This window comes from Chiloscyllium plagiosum, unplaced genomic scaffold (genome assembly GCF_037043375.1).
Source record: "Chiloscyllium plagiosum isolate Xiang-an unplaced genomic scaffold, Cpla_swu_hap1 HiC_scaffold_6, whole genome shotgun sequence".
NCBI lineage: Eukaryota > Metazoa > Chordata > Chondrichthyes > Orectolobiformes > Hemiscylliidae > Chiloscyllium > Chiloscyllium plagiosum.
The window spans coordinates 93,385,695-93,393,055 of NW_028270144.1; positions in this window are offsets into that span (position 1 = coordinate 93,385,695).

The window sequence follows — 7,361 nt, forward strand, 5'->3', positions numbered from 1 at the left end:
GATTTGTAGCTCAGGTTGAGGTTCTGGATGTAGGTTTACTCGCTGTTTGCTTCGCCCAGAGGCCTACTGAAGATGTTACCTAGTAGGGTGATGAAACATCTGGAAATGAACCTTCCAGCTCAGTGAGCAAACCTACATCCATAGTTGTTGTATTTATTTCCCCTCCCCCTGATACCCCTTGACTATATCGTATTTTGTTTTGAATGCTATTAGTATCTTCTAGTTTGAATACCGATGCAAGGTACTTATTCAACTCCTCTCCCATTTTCTAATTCCTCATTATTATTTCCCCAACTTTGTTCTCTGAGGGACTCATGTTAACTTAGGCCTCTATCTTCCTATTGAAAGAAGCTCTTGCTGTGTGTCTTGATATTACTTGCAAGTTTACCATCAGTTTATCTTCTCACTCTGTTTTGTTTTGCTTTGGTCAGTATTTGTTAGTTTTTAAATCTTTCCCAATCCTTTGGTTTACCACTAACCTTTGCCACATTCTGTGTTTTTTTTTATTGTCAATTTTATGCTACGTTTAACTTTCCTGGTTAACAATGGTTGGTTTATCCCTGGGTCCTGGGCCTCCTTCACCCCTGCTCCCTCACCACCTGACACCTGGAGGAAGAACGCCTCATCTTCCTCCTCGGAACACTTCAACCCCAGGGCATCAATGTGGACTTCACCAGTTTCCTCATTTCCCCTTCCCCCACCTCACCCCAGTTCCAAACTTCCAGCTCAGCACTGTCCCCATGACTTGCCCTACCTCTCTATCTTCCTTTCCACCTATCCACTCCGCCCTCCTCTCTGACCTACATCCCACCCCACCCACCCATTGTACTCTTTGCTACCTTCCCCCAACCTCCTCCCTGACCTATCACCTTCGTTCCCACCCTCACTCACCTATTGTACTCTATGCTACTTTCTCCCCACCCCCACCCTCCTCTCATTTATCTCTCCACCCTTCAGGCACTCTGCCTGTATTCCTGATGAAGGGCTTTTGCCCGAAACGTCGATTTTCCTGCTCCTCGGATGCTGCCTAAACTGCTGTGCTTTTCCAGCACCACTCTAATCCAGAATCTGGTTTCCAGCATCTGCAGTCATTGTTTTTACCATGCTTGTATTTATCGCAAGAGAACTAGAAAATAAGATTAAGGAAGTTAGAATTGTGTAGGACTTTGGTGAGATCACACCTGGAGAATTCTATTCAATTTTGCTCTCTCTATATTTAAAGGAAGAGACATTTGTCTTGAAGTACAACATTACAAAGATTCACTGGTATATTTTCTCAATTGAAAAAAACGCTCTTTCTGTGAGAGGCTGAGCAACTTGTGCATATACTGTCTTCAGATTATCATTGAAATGTACAAACTCCTGAAGAGGCTTGATGAAATAGACACCTAAAGGTTGTTTCCCCTCACTGGAGAATCTGGAACACAGCAGCAGTCTCAGAAAGAGAGTCGGTCATTTAGGACCGAGGTGAGGAGAAATTGCTGCATTCAAAGTGTGGTGAATCCTTGCAAATCTCTATCCCCGAGGCTGTGGCTGCACCGTTGTTAAGTGCTGTATATTGAAGGCCGTGACCAACTGATTTTTGGGTTCTTTGGGAATCAAGGAAAATGAGGAGCAAGAGGGAAGGTGAATTTCAGGCTGAAGGTTAGGCATGATTGCACTAAATGCTGACACAGGCTTAAGGGGCTAATTTGCAATTTCTTATGTTTACAGTTATGCTCCCATACCTAAGCTTAAATCATTAATATAAATCACAAGGAGTAGAGCTTTACTAAAAAGTCCCAAAAGGTATTATTTCCGCCAGACTGATAAAGAACAGTTCATCACTACTTTCTGATTTCTATCTCTTCGTTGATTTAATATTCACTCTACTACTACACCTTAATTCTTATTTACTTTGTTAAGAAGTTTAAAATTATAGGATCTTAGAACCATAGAATAGTTGCAACACAGGCCATTTGGCCTATCAAGTTCATGCTAGCTCTTTGCATAAGTCACATTGTTTTGCCCATTCAGTGTTGGCTGGAAATAACAATCTGTGGGATCTATGGAATCTAACTGCTAATGCTGTCAGAGAAACTTGAAACAGAAAGAGTAGCTTGAGATAATGAGTGGTCTAACTGTTTCCTCATCCTCAGCAGATGGGGAATAACCTCTTATCGATATCTTGCGCTTTACTTTTCTATTTTCTTTGTTTTGTGGCTTTCTCTTTCAGGAGTATGAAAAAAGCATAACCTTAAACATCTCTATTTTTATTAGACTTCTGTGTACTAGAGTTTGTCTACAATGTGTGGATGCCACATCTTGAGACAACTAGTAAGCAGCATGGGTAATGAAAGGAAGATGCTCTCTCACTTAAGTGCTACAAACCAGTTAAAAAGAGAAATTAAGGCAATGAGACTTCAACCCCCAGCCTGCGAAACTATGTATCTCAAATCAACTTTTCAACTATAAATATCACACTACTAGAGCAACCCATTAATACCGCAACACCACTGTATCTCCTCATCATGAATAATTCAGAGACAGATCTGTAATAACCTCTTCTTTAAGCTTTCATCTCTTTGGACTCACTCCTTAATTCTAATCTGCGTGTATGTGTGCATTGTTAGTTCTTTTTATTGTGTGTAGTCAATAACAGACTGATTTTCTTTATTAATTCAATTGTTAAATTGGCTCATCTTAAGACTTAAGTCATTTAGCTCTTGAAGAAGGCTTGCCACAAGGGCAATAGATCCTTTTTAAATTAACCTTGTGGCAACCAGCTGAGGGGTTTGAGGAATAAAGAGGAGGAGCTAATTCATCCCTCCTCACCCGGTGGTTTAACAATTTGGCAAACTACCTGGTAGGGAAATTAGTCTTAATTCTGTTTCAATGCAATCCATCCAGGCTGTATTGTTTTCTCTCCCCGAGAACCAGTCCCAATGTTACAGCAATCTAAGCCCATGCTGCCCTTCAGCACCATCTCTCAGTCCTTCCATCTATTTTTATACTGGCACATAGAGCAACCCAGAGTAACCTGGAAAAGGCCACCTTTGAGGCTGTGCCCACTGGTCTATTTTTTAGCACCATAAAATCTGCATGTGAGGCCTCATCCCTTGTCATACTTTTATAATTGGAACTGATTTGAACCAAAGCCACTCACTGGCCATTCTCTACTGTCCTCAGACTGCAATGCAGTTGCTCAGTGACAACTCTGACCCTGAAAACAAATTGCATTCCTGGAATCCGCTCTGCAGCCACAGAGATGTGAATGTGTGTCCACACTTTATAATCACTCATCAATAGGGTTGTTCCTATTTTCCACTCATTCCCATAAGTTGAAGCATACATGGTGCTATGAACATGGCCTTTGCTGTAATCATTACAGGAATCAGCACTCTGACAAATTTTTTGATATAATAACTGTTGGAGACTGAGATGCATTCAGGTGACTTCTGCATTATCTGCCTGGTCCTGCCTCATTGTTTCAATGAAACTTTAAGTTTTGCAGATGCACCAGTGTGGATCTAGCTACCAGTGACACTCCAAACTCCCCAAAATTCAAACTTATCCAGCCATGGAGACAGTTCCTGTATACAGTATGTGGCTATCCAGGGAGATTCCATTTGGAACTGCATGTGCATCTAATGGGACAGAATCATGCCTGTATTACTGGTTTACCCTATCATGCCTGTACTATTGGTTTGCAACCTGCTAATTTATGAGACATAAAAAATTTAGAGTTTAAAAGGTCTCCTACATTTAAAACCAATTTTATGATTCCAGCTTATTTTCTTGGATCTTGACCTTACCTCAACACTTTAACTCTATACTTGGAGTCGCTCAAATATTGTCGCTTTTTGTTCAGCACTTACTTGCATCCCAAATTATGGTTTGTTGAAGTTCCTTCATAGATGTTAACTGACTGGCTTGTTATCTGAGTTGTCTGAGTTACCTTTTTGTATTTTTTTTAAATAGAGGTGTAGGAATTGCAAGCCTGTTGGAATAGGGCAGTAGAATGAGGAAACATGAAGTTTGACCTGAGAAGTTAGATGCAGCCAAGATGGAAAGAGACGAAAGCAGTTTGTGGTTTTATGACTCTTTAGGGTAACAAACCCTCTCAAATTGCTGACATTACCGACTACAAACTTATTTTATGTATTTTACAAATGAATGATAAGGGGGAAGTAGCTGCAAGATGTCCCTGGATGACTCAGCAATACTTGCAAAGGTATTTAGAAAATCAAGCAACTAACCGCAGATATTAACTTTTCACGTGATGAACTTTCTCAACCAATTTCTGTGTTTCACTCAATTACAACTAGTCTGGAACAATGCCCTGTCCTAGGTAACTGCATTTTGTCTAAAGAATGCCACAGTTTAATGCTGCATGTAATTTATTTCTCTGTAAAATTTGCAATATTTCTAAAAGAATTTCTTGCTTTTTTTTCAGTTTTATGTTTTATTTTCAGTCCTTCATAAGTAATACAAGGTGATCAAGACCTGATGCAGATATCACATACATGGTTGAAACACATATTTGAATAACGAACCCAACTGATAGGAACAGCCCCACCTTGATTACAATTTGCAAGTTTGGAAAGGATGTGGCTGAGCTACAAACATGTGAAGGGAGCGGAGAAAACACTTGTAAGAGTTAAAGAACTGGGCATTAAAAGGGAAGATGGAAAGAGATAAAACTGAGGTAGTGAAATAAAGCCAGTAAGTCTCTAAACTGTGCTATTTTAATGCAATGCATTTTATGTGTTTTAACGTATCACATCTAGTTAAAACCAAACATTTTATGGTTTGTTTGGAAACATCTCTAGACAATACTACCAAGCAGGCAAGGTGACGAGAGAGGTACATTTTGATTGGTTATTGCAGAGAGCTTTACAAAGAGGATTTCATAAGCCACACTGCCTGGTGTTCCATTGCTGTTCCTTCCTTCTTGTGCTCATTTTATTCACAACATGGCTTCAAAGGTAATGTTCATGATGATGCTATAGAATATGGCAATCTGGTTTCAGAGGTACGAAGTAAGCCACCACAGAAAACACATCTCCAGAAAGCTGGGGCTAGGGCAAAACAGTTCTGTTATTCATCCATGGCAAGTGGCATTTATTGCCCATCCCTAGTGGCCTTGGAGAAAGTGATGGTAAACAGCTGCAGCTCACTTGGGTATACTAGCCCCAAAATGCCATTAAGGAGGAATTTCCAGGATTTTGACCCAAATAACACTGAGGAACAGCAACACATTTCCAAGTGTGAGAGGAAAGTGATGTTGGACTCAACTTGCAAATAGTGACATTCCTATGTACGCAGGGTCCTTATCCTTCTAGATAGCAATGGTTGTGAGCTTAGAAGGAGCCTAGATGAATAGATGATACATACTACTGCTACTGAGTATCAATGGTGGAAGAAGTGTATGGGTGTGGTGTCAATCAAGTGATGAGAGAGAGGTCATTTCCCCATGCTCTTTCTTATACTGGAGCAAGAGGAAGAATAATTGCAAAGCCTGTTAAACCACTTTAACTGTATGAGACATCTATTGGAGTTCCATATTAGATTCTGATCAGGACTAAACAATAACAACAACTCTAATCTGCTTCAGAATATACAAACTAAGTTTGGCCACTATGGGATTAATCAGTCATAATTGGGGTAGGTGAAATAAGCAGAAATTGTTTCTGTTAGCAGGCTAGCAATGCTCTGAAGGCAGGAGTTTATTTGCATCACAGTCAGAAGTGTGAGGGCCCTTATTTTTAAACTGTGCCTCTTAGTTCTAGATTCTCCCTGAGGAAAACAGCCACTCTGTCACACCACTCAGAATCTTATTGTTGCAATTAATATCACATCTTGTTCTTCTAAACACCCAAGAGTATAGGCTCAACCTGCTCAACCTCTTGTCGTAAACCAGCCCCTCATCCCAAGAATCAGCTAGTGAACCTCCTCTGAACTTCTTCCAGTGCAAGTAAAATAAGGAGACCAATACTACACATAGTACCCCAGCTATGCTGTCATCAATGGTTGCCCATATAGTTGGAGCAGGACCTCCCTACTTTTACATTCCATACACCTTGCAATAAGGCCAACATTTCCCAATCGCTGTTTGTTTCTGCCGACTGTACTTCTTTGTGATTCACATGGGACAAGGGGTCGCTGGCTGGCCAGCATTTATTGCCCACCCTTGTTGGCCTAGAGAAGGTAGTGGTGAGCTGCCTTCTTGAACTGCTGCAGTCCATGTGCTGTATGTAGATCCACAAAGCTGTTGGGAGCTCCAGGATTTTGACACTGAGAGAATAGTGATATATTTCCAAATCCAGATGGTGAGTGGCTTGGGGGCGAGGGTGTGATTTGCAGGTGGTGGGTGTCCCTGCATTGCTGCTGCCCTTGCCCTTCTATGTGGTAGTGGTCGTGAATTCAGATGGCGCCGTCGAAAAATCTTTGGTAAATTTCTGCAGCACATCTTGTAAGTGGTACACACCGCTGCTAAAGAGCATCAGTTATGGAGCCAGCAAATGTGAGGGCTGCTTTGCCCTGGATGATGTCAAGCTTCTTTAGTGTTGTTGGGGCTCCACCCATCCAGGCAAATGTAGAGTATTCCATCACACTCCTGACTTATGCATTGTGGGTGGTGGGTATGCTTAGTGGTTGAGAAAGTGAGGACCGCAGATGCTGGAGATCAGAGTCCAGAGAGTGGTGCTGGAAAAGCACAGCAGGTCAGGCAGCATCTGAGGAGCAGGAGAGTCCACGTTTCGCACATAAGCCCTTCATCAGGAAAGAGCATCCTTCCTGATGAAGGGCTTATGTTTGAAACGTAGATTCCCCTTCTCCTGGGATGCTGACTGACCTGCTGTGCTTTTCCAGCAACACACTCTGGACAGGCTTCGGTGGGGTCAGGAGGTGAGTTACTCACAGCAGTATTCCTAGCCCCTGCCCTGGTCCAGTCTTTTTTTCTCAATGGAAGAGCCTGTTATTAAGAGTTTGAATTTTCTTTAAATGCTTCTGTACTATCTTATCTTTTAATCTATATTCCTAGGACATGAGAAAAAAAAATACTGCCATGCTCTGGCGAAAGAACAGGGGCCGGGTATTAACCGGATAGAGCTTTCAAAGAGCAGGCGATGTCCCAAAACTGTCCTTCCTAAGCCTCTCACTCTACCCTGACAATTATGCAATCATTTCTCACTGAAATTGTGCATTCTATATTAGCTCCCTGCTATGGACTTCACTGAATCGCCTTTCCCACCAAACTCCAGTGACACAACCGCAGCTTGGACCGAGAGCAAATATTAATGACACATATCGCCTACCCATCACCCCACCCCCGGCTTCAAGGTTAGATCAACATTCTTCCGCTACGTGCAATGCAAAAG